This window comes from Pseudonaja textilis, chromosome Z, assembly GCF_049901715.1.
Source record: "Pseudonaja textilis isolate UNSWEBS1 chromosome Z, rPseTex1.2, whole genome shotgun sequence".
NCBI classification, from domain to species: Eukaryota; Metazoa; Chordata; class Lepidosauria; order Squamata; family Elapidae; genus Pseudonaja; species Pseudonaja textilis.
In genome coordinates, this window is record NC_142008.1 from 91,946,188 (window position 1) to 91,960,387 (window position 14,200).

At 38.6% G+C, this 14,200-nt stretch overlaps 1 protein-coding gene across 6 annotated transcripts in view; it reads left to right on the forward strand.

Annotated features, from left to right (window-relative positions):
- Nucleotides 1–14,200, forward strand: part of THRA (thyroid hormone receptor alpha) — a 164,388-nt gene that overhangs the window by 45,846 nt on the left and 104,342 nt on the right. For all 6 annotated transcript variants that reach the window (XM_087917843.1, XM_087917846.1, XM_087917845.1 and 3 more), the window contains one exon: nt 7,810–7,879. The gene's annotated coding sequence lies outside the window, so the exon portion shown is untranslated. The remainder of the gene's footprint in view (nt 1–7,809; nt 7,880–14,200) is intronic.

A 14,200-nucleotide genomic window follows, 5' to 3' on the forward strand; every position in this document is an offset into this window, starting at 1 on the left:
GTTCCTTGCTACCTTTCCAGCAATCTGGAAGAGACACTTCCAACGTCTGGATAAAGGTACTGCACAATGTTCTCCGATCGCTCCGCTGGTGGTCGGAAAACACAATAAACAAGCAGTGTCATTTCAAGGAACCTTGCAGGACAACGATCACAACCGATGCCAGCCTGGTAGGATGGGGAGCTCACTTCCAATCCCACATTACACAGGGAACTTGGACTATTTCTGAACAATCACAAAGCATCAACTTATTGGAGCTGCGAGCAGTTCATCTGGCATTACGCAGTTTTCTACCCCTTTTCCAATCACGCCACGTTCTGGTCTTGACAGACAATATCACAACCAAGGCCCACGTAAACAGACAGGGGGGTACCCATTCCAAACTTCTGATCCTGGAGACTACCAGGTTGTTCAAGTGGGCCGAGACCAATCTGCTTTCGCTCAAGGCAGAGCCTATAGCAGGGGCCTTAAACACACAAGTGGACTGGCTCAGCAGGGCCATGATAGATCAGCCAGAGTGGCGCCTACACCCATCTGTCTTCCAGGAAGCAGTGCAGAGGTTTGGGCAATCGGTGATCGATCTATTTGCCTCTCCCCTCAACACCCAATTACCCCGCTATATTTCAAGTTACCCGACTTGGGGCGGAGGCTGTAAATGCCCTGTGATGTCAGTGGCCTCCCGGACTTCTATATGCGTTTCCTCCACTTCCTGTAATACCCAGGTTGATCCAGAAGTTATTGGAGGAACGAGTGGAATTGATATTGGTTGCCCCTTACTGGCCCAGGTGAACATGGTTCGTGGACTTACGGGACCTGTCGAGCCAACCACCTTGGAAAATTCCACCGTCAAGGGTTTCCCTCTTGCAAGGGCCAGTACTTCAACCGGACCCACAATGGCTCAGCTTAGCCGTATGGAGGTTGAGCGGAGCCATTTAAGGACCCAACAGATTTCAGAGGATGCCATTGCCAACATACAAGCATCCAGACGGTCCTCAACAAATTGTATATTCGAGGCTATGTAGTCTGCTTTCTGTGACCAAGGGCCTGTCTCCAAATACTTTATGCAGACAGGTGGCGGCCTTAGCCTCGGTGATATCCTGGGGTAACCTTCGTTCCATAGCGCACCATCCACATGTCCGCAGCTTTCTTAAGGGTGCTGCAAACTTACGACCTCCTGTAATTCACCGCTATCCCACTTGGGAGCTCAACAAGGTGTTAACTGCACTTACATTTGGCCCATTCGAGCCTTTAAGAACCGCTAGTCTCAAATTCCTGACATATAAGGTGGTCTTCTTAATTGCAATCACATCAGCAAGGAGGATTTCCGAATTGGCAGCATTGTCGATGAGAAAGGACCTGCGCGTGTTTCATGTGGACAGAGTCGTTCTCAGATTGGATCCATCGTTCACCCCTAAAGTAAATTCAGTCCTCCACAGAGCGCAGGAGTTGGTGCTTCCAAATTTTTGTCCGAAACCATCTCATAGACTGGAGCATCAATGGCATCAATTTGACTTTTGAAGGGTGTTGAGCATCTATCTGGACCGCATGGCGGCATTTCGAAAATCTGAGGCTCTATTCATATCCTTCAATCCATCAACTTTAGGACACAAGGTGTCGTCGACGTCTATAGGTAGATGGTTGAGAGCCACCATAGCTAAAAGTTATGAATGCCAGTCCATCTCAGTTCCTAAGGGCATTACAGCTCACTCAACAAGGAGTGCGGCAACATCAGCAGCATGGGCCACAAGGGCTTCCATAGACGAAATTTGCAGAGCGGCAACTTGGGCTTCACCATCGCCCTTTGTCCGAAATTATAAGATTGATGTCTATGCCTCAGCGGATGCTTCATTTGGCAGAAGAGTCCTGCAGAGGGTCCACAGAGTTTAGGAGTGGATTTTGATCCAGACGGAGTCCCTCTCTAAGGACAGGACAGGCTTTGGTATGTCCCACTTCTGGATGCTCTGAACAGCTCATGGGAGAAAGGGCGTTGGTACTTACCTGAGCTGTGAAGAGCATCCAGCCCCACCCATTTCTTTCCGTCTGGTGGGGTTCCGTTCCAGTCAGGGATCCAGATTAGGTGATGAGTTCTGGACTTTGGCACTCAGTCTTCGCAAAACTGGGGGACGCTGGGGAGGTGTCCCATGGAGGAGGAGGAGCGTCCCAGAGTTTTAAGCCCAGCCTTTCCAGAAGAGACTGAAGCACCTCCCACTTATGAAGCACCTCCCACTTCTCCCACTTCACAGCTCACAGAGAATGGGTGTATCAGGTAAGTACCAACGCCCTTTCTAATTGTAGCATTACACTGACAACTTGTATTGAACTGCTTATTCTCTCTGAAAAGTGATGTTGACTCTGCCACTTTTCAGTTTCATTACATTTCTGTGCAAAACATAATGTTCACTTCTGTATTAGTTTGCATTTTTAAAAAATAATAACATCAAATCCCAAACCAATTTTCATATCTATTTCCCCTAGCACTTTGTACACTTTTAAGATTATGTCTCAGTCAAGGAAATGTGAATTAAATAGGTTCGCAAAATAAATGGATTTCTTATATATGCCTACAATATTAGGTTTTGGAGGCTCTGTTATAATCAGGAGAGAATGTAAATAAGTAGTCACCTCCAACTGGATTTTTCTTCATTTGGTTCTATTGGATTTATTGATGTTTCTCTGATAATTAAACAAATAGTTGGCTTCCTTAGCATCCTCTTACCTGATCTACTTTAGGACTCTGGGAAGATGAGTTGTCGCAGTGGTTAATTCAGAAAACACCTTCTGTTGTATATTTTTACAACATGAGTGCATTATGTTCCTGGGATTCAAAATCATACATGGTACTTGTTGGAGGTGTCGGGGAAACATTTTGGCAAGGCAATGGGCATTTGGGCTTGGTAACAGGAGAAGGTGGACCATCTGGAATAAAATGTATTCTAGTTTTCTTAAATTTCCTCTTTTCTTCAATTTGATTTCCATACTCAATTCTTTCATTTCTCATTCAGTTTTAAAGTAATGGTTTTTGTTTAAATTTGTTGGAAATTGGTGGCAGTTAAGAAAGTAGATTTGGGATTGGAGAAAAAACTTAGGGAGTTGCTCATTGTATATCCATGTTTAAACACCAGTTTTATACAGGCAGACAACTCTGCTTCAACTTTAAAAGGGTTTCATGCATTATTTGGGTTATCTTCAGATTTCTGAGTTTCTCATATTTTTATCATCCTGAAGACAATTATGGTATGAATGGGACTGATTTAAGATTTTGGAATTTATAAAAGGACTCATATCTCACATATCTGAGTTCACTACTTTAATATTCCTCATATTCCTTTGGAGGAATAAGTTCTTTCAGGGTTGTTGTTTTTTAAATATGGCCTTTTATACAGCTCTGGGATAAGAGGTCAGATCCACTTTTTTTAAAAAGAGTACTGTGATTTGTTCCATTTGTGCTTAATATTTTGTAAAAACTGTGATGGTTATCATCACATATTAAATTGTAGCTATATAATATAACCATAGTTTAATGTGATGTATGAATCAGAGAAAGAAAAAAGCTGAATAGGGAGGGATGTGTAAACTGTACAGAATGATAATAAGATTCTGCTCAGAGTTGCTCACCAATGATTGTTCATAGAAGTGGAAGGTCATGAAGTCATGAACCTCTTATTTCTCTCCTGATCAGAAGACCACATACACAATAGGGACTAACTTCAAGTATGCTAGAATACTATTTCTAGATTTTCTAACAAAGCAGTTCCCCAAATCCTCTATTATTATGACCCCAGCTCATCCTGGATGGCATTTAGGTTCCCATCATATCTGGAGGACACCAACTGTGCAGATGTTTGTACTAAGAGCCCTTAGGGCCAAAGGGCAAGTTTAGCTCTCATCCCTCATGCCCTTTGGATCATTCTTTTCATTTCCTCTTAATAGAAAATAGTTGTCATTCAGTTATATGATGTCAAAACATTATCAGTCTCATTACTTGTAATGAGCTTTTGTTTTAAAAGATAGCATACAATATTTTAAAATGAAATGAAGTACAATAAAACAAACTCTTTTGAGGTAAAATAAAAAGATTGACCTAGGCTTCTATATTTGATGTGTACCCTTCTTTAATTATTAGGGGAGATAAAAGAGAATTTGCATCTTTCGTAATTTGAACTGAAATTCCTTGATCAAGGTTTTGGAAGTTATGAATTTTGGAGATAAATTTATAAGATAGGTAAGATCTATTTATACTTCACAGAAAGCACAAATAATTGTTAACGGAAATGTAACAAAACCCTGTGAATTACACAAAGGAACAAGCAGGGATGTCCATTATTTCCTCTTTGGTTATTTACGTTTTTGATGACTTTGGTACTGGAAAATCCTTTAAAAGGAATTGAAATATAATGGACAGATTAAAATAATTTGGTACTTTTGTAGGATTAATGAACAGAAAATGAAGATGTTAATTAAATGTGAAAATAAAAGATGAACAGAACAGTTTTAAAATATAAAAGGTAAAATATCTGGGTATCACTATGATAGACATAAATTGTATACTATTTAAAAGTAACTGTTAAAATTTAGAAAAAAATAAAAACTGTACTAATATAGGAAAAATTGTAACTGTCATTGCTAAGAAAAATTTCTCTGATAAAAATGAGTATCTTACCAGAATGATGTGTTTGTTTCAGAAAATGCCTGTTTTGACAATTGATGCACCTTTTAAAGAGTGACATATATGATGTTACAAGATGCAAAGACAAGAGGAAAACTGGGTCTACTTGATTTGAAGTTTTAGTTTGCAGCCTGTTGTATGGTTTGAATGAAAGAGTAATTGTTGCTGAGAAACATATTGCTTTTGGAGTAAGAAAGATATGACATGATATATGTGGATTTTACAGATTATTATGTTAGCTGTGACATATTGAGAATTATTTTCATTAAAATAATTTGAGGGTATATCAGTATAGGGCCAAAGGAATTATTGGGTTTGTACCATGATAAATTACAAAACAGTTAGTTGTGGGAAGATTCATCCCCTGAACTCTGAATGTCCCATTAAGCACTTATTTTGGATTCAGCAATATTACCAAGCATTTAGCAACGTTCTTCAGAATCTATAATCTTAAGGGCTCCCTATATTTTTTAAAAATTAAACTGTTTCTTTGCAACCCAAAGAAAACTAGATTGAAATTGTTCAGTTTGGATTTTAAAAGTTTGCTTGTGATCCAGTTTGCTTTATTCCCCTACATTTATCTTATCCCTGCCAATAAATCTCAGTTGCAACTCCAAGCCCTTCCCTTGTATAGTTTTTTAAAATCTCTAAGATTTATTATAGCCACATGGATTCTTTCAGTTGTTGGCTCCAAGTCTCTCTTGCAGATACATTCATATCCACGTGTCCAAATTTCTGCCTTTTTGCCTGAATCTGTTTTTTTATGCCACAGTACCGTATCAAAAAAGGGCTTCCCTGCTGCACCCAATGCTCTCCTTCAGCCACCCCTTTGCTTCCAGGTGCATCTTGGCTCCCTTTCAGCTGTGGAGTTCGGCCATGGTTTGTTTTGCAGCTGCAAATATCCTGAGTCAGCAGGAAAAATCCATGTTGGGTGCAGGGATAGTGGGAATTGGGAGCCAGCCAGGCAGTTGCATGTTAAGAGGGTTATTTAAATGATTGGAAAAGGAACTAGTTTATCTCCTGCAGAGTATTTTTTTTTGTTCTTTGGGGCCTTAATTTGAATTTGGATGCTCACCAAGACTAAGCTTGAGCCTAATTTCAACCTAAAATGTGCAGAGAAGTGATAGGGATGTAGTTTTGTTTTCTGTAAAGAAGACAGGTTTTGAACATGCACAGAGCACTTTTCCTTAAAAAAACAAAGAAGCAGAACAAATTGCACACAGCTAGATGAACATATGCATCCTTGACACAACATAAAAGGTTATTTAGGCTAATTGAAGATTGGAAACAATTTTGCAGCCACGACTTGCGCTTAGTTTACAGGGCTAAGGAGATGGGGTCATGATGCCACTAAGAGGATACCTTTTAGGAGAAGTTGAAGGCCATATGGCACTTATTTTACCTTTAACACCTAATCCCCATCCCTCACAAAAGCACAGCTTTCATAAAAATGGAATTAAAAATGGAGGGAGCTGGGAGCACTTTGGGTGATGACCAGGATGTTGTGGCAGGATTACAAGTTGCTGTTGGCCATGAGTTGAAAATCCTGACAAGAAGGTTTGATTCACACATTGCACTAAATCACAAAATTGGTTGCTTGAGTTTGATTAGCATCCTGGGTGAAATCGTGATTTCAAACCCTGGTTAATGGTTTGGTATGTTTTGTAAAATCAAACTATTCTATAATGATTAAGAAAACCATTATGAAATAAAGCTTGGCTTAGCATAATGTGTGAACTATATCAGAGTCTAGTGCTTTAAGATATTGATAGTGGAGAATTGATTACAAGCTGAGTCAACTGCCCTTATTTTCACACCACTGTCTTGTCTTTGCTATAGGCTATTCCTATAGTCATTCTAGGTTCCTTTTGAGAATTTGAGGAAAAGACTGGCTTGCTGATCTTTTTAGCAAGACTCAATTATAATTAAATACAAGCTATGTTGTGGAGATAGTGGAAAAGTAAATTCATTTCTTGAAGATTTATATGTGTTGAATTGGTTTTGGATAAATTTCGGTGGCTGGTTTGCAAAACGCTTCCAATTAATATAAATGGGCATTGGCTATCAGTAGTTTGCAGTTCAGAGTATAGTGTTAAATCAGTCATTGTCTTAGCAAGTTAAGTAAATCAGATCATCATATTAAGCCCTAATTTATTTTTATATGGGTTTAGCATATTATGTAAATACATTACTTTTTTGAATTTATGTATCCACTCATCTCAATCTTGTGATCTCTAAAAAATCAAAATCACATACAATGTCCATTAACATTCTAGCCTGATGTCTAAGCTTAAACCAGATCTTTACAGAAGACTAACAGTGTCAGTGCCATCCTGATTTCAGGGGGGATGCTGTTCCAAAGAGCAAGCACCACAATAGAGAAGTCTCATTTCCTGCATCTTTTTCCCGGAAGGTATATGGAGCATTCCCACCCTGCAAGATCTGTTGTTGTTAGTTGTGAAGTCATGTCTGACCCATCTTGGCCCCATGGACAATGTTCCTCTAGCCTTCCTGTCCTCTACCATCTTTTGGAGTCCATTTAAGCTCACGCCTACTGCTTCAGTGACTCCATCCAGCCACCTCATTCTCTGTCACCCCCTTCTTCTATTGCCCTCAGTCTTCCCCAGCATTAGGCTCTTCTCCAATGAGTCCTTTCTAGAATAGACAAATTCCCATTCTGTGCCCACTGTAATAATCAGTATAAATTTTCTCCTGCCTACAGTTAGCTAGTCTGAAACCTGATGATTGGGACCTTTGTGCTGCAAGTTATTACCCTCTCAACATCCTTCTATTAAAAGGAAAAGTTGGAAATCAGATTAAAATTGTCTAAATTCATTGAATCTGGCAATTACTTCCTGAGTTCCTGAATATTATTATGTTTACAAGTTGAATTTAAGTTTAAGCAGATTTTGTGAACTGTGCCAATGTGTGTAGTCAGAAAATAGCGAGAAGTTGCTCTCCCCATAGTTGACCTTTAAAAAATAACCAGATATATTGGTCTGCATTTTGAGAGATCCTGTGGTTCCTGTTGCTCTAAAGGAAGACATTGTCTGGTAAAATGAGACTGATTGATATCAGTAAAATGAGGTAAAATGAGACTGAGTAATATCTTTGTAATAATCAGATGGTGATATTTTATTTTTCAGAAACCTTGGATGAAATAAGATAATTTGGAAATGTTTTAGTTTGGCATCCAGATTAACTTCAGGATTGCAGGTGAGTAAGCTCGGATACAGTATTAATGTAACTCATTCTGTGGCTTGTTCAGCTTTAATTTAGCATGTTTGTGCTTTGTTATCCAAGTTTTTGTGCTTTGTAAACCAAGAATCTGTTATTGTAGGTGTTCTGTGTTCTAAATGAGGTGTTATGTCTGCATGGTGTCTGTTTCTTAGTCTGGTTTGCCTTATTGGGTTGACATCGGTCTTGCAAGTCTCAATGTGCTCCCATTCCTCTTTTATCTCCATGAGAATTAAGGGTTTGAGGGCTGCCTAAGGCATTTTTAAAAATTACTTTCTTTCTTGACTTATTTATCTCATCATTGCCTTGCTAACCGATTTTCCCTATGCCCTTCATAGCCACCTTTATCACATTAGGCTAGTACAACCTTATGCCACAAGTGTACCGTCTAACTGGACCATCTTCCATAATTATCAACCAGCATGAACATTTTCTGAAAATTTTGAAGCTAACACCTCACATTGGATGTACCACGACCATTCTAACTCTGCCACAAAATCATCAACAAAATCCTGTACTAAATCTTGGTCTGAAACCCAATTCAAATCAGTCTAGATAATCTGTTTCCTCCAGAGTTCTTGTCAGCTGCAGACCAATTACACCCCCCCCCCTCTTCTCAGCAACCTTCTCTGAAAAGGGAAGATTGGAGACTAGTTAGTATCTATCAAAAACTGTTCGGTCCATGAATGTAGTCTTGAGGAAGGGGGCGCAGCACCCCCTCTTTCAAGGCAGAAAGCATCATTCTCCCTTTCAGGGAGGCCAACAACATGGTCTGGACTTAACTGTAGGCCACTTCCCTGGTCCTTTCACAATCTAAAAGGACCCAGAATCAAGTAAATAGGTGTCTGATCTATCAGCATGGAGAACACTACTTCCTCAGCAGTCTTCAGCTCAAATTCATTCCAAAATAATTCTATACATCATTCTCTTTATATAAAATGATAATGCCAGTCTCTTCACTAAATGGCTGCCTTCAGGTATGATTTAATGTATTGTTGTTTATATTAAATTATTTGTTGCCTGTTTTAAGTTTATTTTTTATTCAGTTGGAGGGGTTCTGGGATTCACCCAAAAAGCTTTCACAAGCTGTTTATCATAAACAATTATGTTTAATTTTTTAAAAAAAATATAATTCAATTATCTAAAAAATAATGAAATCTATAGCATACTTTCAAAATTAAATTCAAAAAGTGGACAGGTTTTACTTAACACCGGGAAAAATATTTTCCCAATAGTACCTAACATGAAAGATAAAATTGATGAAAGCACTGGATCATAAGGGATTGTGCAAATGAAAGAATTTGTTCCATTTTGAATGACTTTTTTGTGGTTTTGCCTAATAGTACATATCAGTAATGGCAAACCACTTGGGTTTTCCATATTAAAAATCTGGAAAATGCTTAAGTTGACTTTGCTGATGTGTCACACTTTACACCCCCACCCCCCCAAAAAGAGAGAGAAACAATTCTCTATCTGCTGTCACTCCATCTAGGCCTGAACAACAGCACTTAGCACGCCAAGTCCGGGCCTGATGTGGAGGCTTAGATCTTGACTTCAGCCCTAGCATCACCACTGCCACTCAAAAAGCCCTCCTTGCACCATTCCCCAAGGTGCATGAGGTTTGGGGAATGGCATGATTGTTCACTATAGCAGAGCACTCCCCAGGATTTTCTGCACACCACTTAGCCCCAGGGGATGTTCCTCTTTCTGTTGACCTGCCCTGTGGCCTGTCTTTTTTAAAGTAATTTTGGAGAATGCACTTCCATTGTCTCTGCAGCCCCCCAAAACTGTGTGAAAGCATGCCCAGTTCTTCTGTGAATTTCAGAGGCTGCAGAGGCCAGGCAAGAGCCTTCTCAAAAGTTACTTGAAAAAAGAAGGCCTTCTGTAACTTGAAGCAGCCTCTGCTGCCTCCAAAAATCACACAAGAAAGAAGTGTGCTTTTGAGAATTATTGTCAGATGTGGGTGAATACTGGTGTGACATCCAAAATGTCCTGATGTGTCACCTTTGACAGGTGTGCCATATGTTTACTGTAACAGATTATTCAATACTAAATGTTCTTGAATTGTTCTTATTGAGATCCATCCTAAATTGTACTAAATATAAAGAATATAATGGACAGCGATTGTGATTGGCCTGCTAAAGTACAGGCAAAGGAGTTAATTAAGTGAACTGTTGAAGTAATAATTTTAAAAAACCTATTCTATTGAATTAAGGATTAGTCATCATCTACATCACTTGTTTCCAATCAGTGAAATGTGCTCATTTGTGAAGAAATTGGAGGCAAGTATATTGAAAATGCAACAAAAATGTTTTGACATGTATTTTTTCTTATTTTATGATTATATAATGTATTTTTAATTTCATTTTTATAAATACAAGCACTGTAATTTTTAACTGAGATTTAGATCTAAATTTAAAACTAATTTTAGAATTAGATTTAAATAATATATTGTATTTTTTGGTGTATAAGACACACTTTTTTCCCTCCAAAAATAGGTGGAAATATCGTGCGTCTTATACACCAAAACTCCGCCCACTTGCTGGCCCCCCATCTTTTGCCTCTGCCTTCCAGCAATTTGCCTCCTTGCAGCAAACAGCCTGGTCTGCTTCAGCACATCCTGATTAGCACAAGCAGCTGACTTGGCCTCCCGACAAACAGCTGTCTCAGGCTACAGGGATCCCCATCGCCTATTGCCACCTTGGCACACCCCATTTTTGGCCTCCACATCCTGTTTTTGGCCATGTGCCCTGTTTTCAGCCTCCACATGCCCTGTTTTCGGCCTATTCCAATCCCCACCTCCTGGAAAGGGGCCGAAAATTGGCCACACGGAGGCTGAAAACAGGGTGCAATAGGCGATGGGAATCCCTATAGCCTGAAACAGCTGATCATTGGGAGGCTGATTCAAGTGACAATCAGCTGCTTGTGCTAATCAGGCTCTGCTGAAGCTGACCAGGCTGTTAGCTGTTTGTTGTAAGGAGACATATTAGGCAGAGGCAGAGGCAGAGGCAGATTTTTTTTTCCTTATTTTCCTCCCCAAATGCTGCCTTATATTTCAGAGCATCTTATAATCTGAAAAATATGGTACATGAGGAAATAGAAGTGGAACTCATGAAATTTGCAGACAGCACCAAGCTGGCAGGAATAGCCAACACCCCATAAGACAAGCTCAAGATCCAAAAATATCTTGATAGATTTAAAAGCTATTATTTGATCCAGAACAGTTACCTGATTTTCAAATATTCTATTCTTTGGTCGGTGATTAAGGAAATTATGGCCTTGTATCTCCAAATGTACCTGGATCAAATTGTTTTTCTGGACCTATTTCAATCAAAATTTCATCTAGGATTTTGTATTGAGGCTGATCTAGTCACCTTTGGGTAAGTGACATTTATCAGAAACAGGAAGGAAATATATCCCTGCTTGTTGTCTTGAAACTCTAGACTAGATGGTTTTCAGTATTATTTACCACTGTATCCTTAACCCCTAAATCTCTGGTCTGTAGTATGGTTACCTGTTCTGATAATATTAATATGAAACCTTTGGGAGAACATATTTGGAGCAGGACGCCATTAAATATAGAAAGAGTGTTTCACAATTTGGGAAATCTGCTTGAGCCCCAGTTATGAGTTAATTTGTAGACTGTAATTATAAAAAGGAATATATATGGAAAATTATGGCCACTGTGCCAGTAGATCAGATTCAGAAACCCTAATTCAAGCTCCCAATAGCATTTTTAAAGCCTTATATACATAGTGGTTGACTCTCTCTTTGACCACTTTGGTGGTGGCTCCCTTTCCTTGGAATACTGTATCTCACTTCCAGATCTATTACATTTTCTAAGAGCTGTGAAAATATGGTTCTTTAGAAAGGCTTTTGGGACAAGCAAGATAATGTCGTCTCTGAATTGCAGTATCTTGAATTAACTGATGGATAATTGTAGTAATTAATTGTTATTTTTACTTATTCCTAGTATAATATCATAAGCTATTCAGAGTTTACAGAAATGGAACAGCATGTAAGTTCAGCATGCTCAGGTATCCAAATAAAGAAGAAGAAGCCGTTTTGAAAAGTAGTTATGGTTAGGAAGTCAACTACGACAAGAAAGGACTTTCAGTTATCTTAATTTTGTTACGTTTTGTATTCCCCATTTATAATTGCTGCAAGCCACCTTAAATGTTGGACTAAAAGCACAATATAAATTCTAAAATGAATTAATTAATCGCTGAAGCCTCCAATTATGCAGGTGTGGGACCTGAATTAAATACTCTGTGATCTGCAAGGTAGTATGAAAATCATTAACATGGTACATGGTTGAAATATAGGACTCTGAGGAGCGTGGTATGGAATTATGTATTTTGGCCACATAGAATTTTAGTAACTTTGATAGTTGATGATAGCAACTTTTCAGCGTGGAATATCAAATTTTAAACTATCATATCTACAAAGTATGGGCCATTATGTTTGTAAACACAGCCATATGTTAGATATTTGAAGCAAGTTGTGGATTGCATTATATATTTATTTTTGAATAAAATCTAAGTGATAATTTGGCACAGGTGGAAGTTCTATAAGAAATTCATTACCAAACTACATAGTTCTTATGTTTGTTAGTCCTTGTGAGTTTTTTTGGAATATATTCTAAATTACTGGGTTTTTTTTAAAGGGGTACTAATCCTATAAGGAAATTTAATTATAAATGTATCTCCTGCATTACAGTCTGAGCGGTTATAAAATAGTGCTGATAATTTCTTCTACCATATTCTCCAACAACAACTATGCAACTGGGAGAGTGAGGGGAAAATATTTTTTTTTACTTTTCTTTACGGCTTTTTCTTGGCTAGTATGAAATGGCAAGTTGAAATGAAACGCTCTGCTATTCCAGTTCCATTGCTTATTTGCATATTTTGAAAGTGAAGGAAGAAGGATTTCATCAATTTGGGAAGGAAATGCATGTTGGGAATTCTATGGTTCAACTGTTATATCAGGGAAATAGGCAGTTGGGGTGGCTATTCTGTTATTGTCCATCTGGTGTGCGGCACATAAACCTAAATTCTCTTGTAAAATATTTCCATGCTTTTTTATATAAAAGCTTTTAAACCTCATTGGTATGAACTATTACAGTTGTCTTCAGCTTGCAACCACAATTGAGACCAGAATTTCGATTGTTAAGCCATGTAATTGTTAAGTGAGTTTTTCCCAATTTTACAACTTTTTTTGGCCATGATTGTTAAGCAAATCACAGCAGTTGTTAAAGCAATCTGGCAGTGTTAAATAAATCCTCCTTCTCCTATTATCTTTTTTGGTAGAAGTTACCTGGGGAAATCACAAAAGGTGAGCATGTGACCTTTTCAGCCTTCATAAATACATGCCAGTTGCCAAATGCCCAAATATTGTTCATATAGTTGTGAAGAAGCTATGACAGTTGTTAAGTGCAAGGACTATTTATAAGTCACATTTTTCAGGGCCGTTGTAACTTTGAACTGTCACTAAATGAGTGGTTGTAAATTGAGGACTACCTGTGCAGTCTGAAAAATTGTGTGAGACTACATATATTGATGCAAGGGGGACTATTTGACTTGTGTTCATATTTCTTCTAGGACTGGTTCTCAACTTGAATCTGTTGCATTTGAAATAACTAGTTCAAAACCCAGTATAGGTTAAAATTTTGACCTCAACATGCTCTTTTCAGACTGTAATTCGTATCTTCCCAAAATAGCAATTTAATGCATAGAACAGCTTGCATATCCCTAATCAAGCAAGTAAGGGATGCACTCTGCTGTGCCACAATGGGAATAAATTAGGGAATTATTTGCAACAATTCTAGAGTGAAAGCTTCCTTTTTGCGGCAAAAACAGTACTCTTTTTTCACCTGGCAAGAATGAATGTATTCTGGTATAAAGTTTCCATGGATTGATGAATAATAAATGTATTAGCTTTTAAAGTGTGTGCAACTTTAAAACCTCCCATGGCATGGTGAACTGTCTTGTCCTTCTACTCATGCCAGCAGAGGAGGCCTGCTGTGGATCCTGTCAGTCAAGGAACTCCAGAAGAGCCTTCTAACTCTCTGGAACATTTTGTCCCTCAGGGTGAGGTCTGTCTCCACCCCCCTGTTTCCCAGAGGCTTGAAGACCTGGCTCCGTTGGCCTGGGATCCCAATAGGGGAGTATAACATTGGAGCTGGCTACTGAGCTAATTAGCTGACTCCACCTCCTCCCTGTACTTTCTCTTCCCCCTCCTCCCATCTTTTAATTCATATTGTTTTATTGTTTATTGTTTCATTGATTTGTTATTGATATG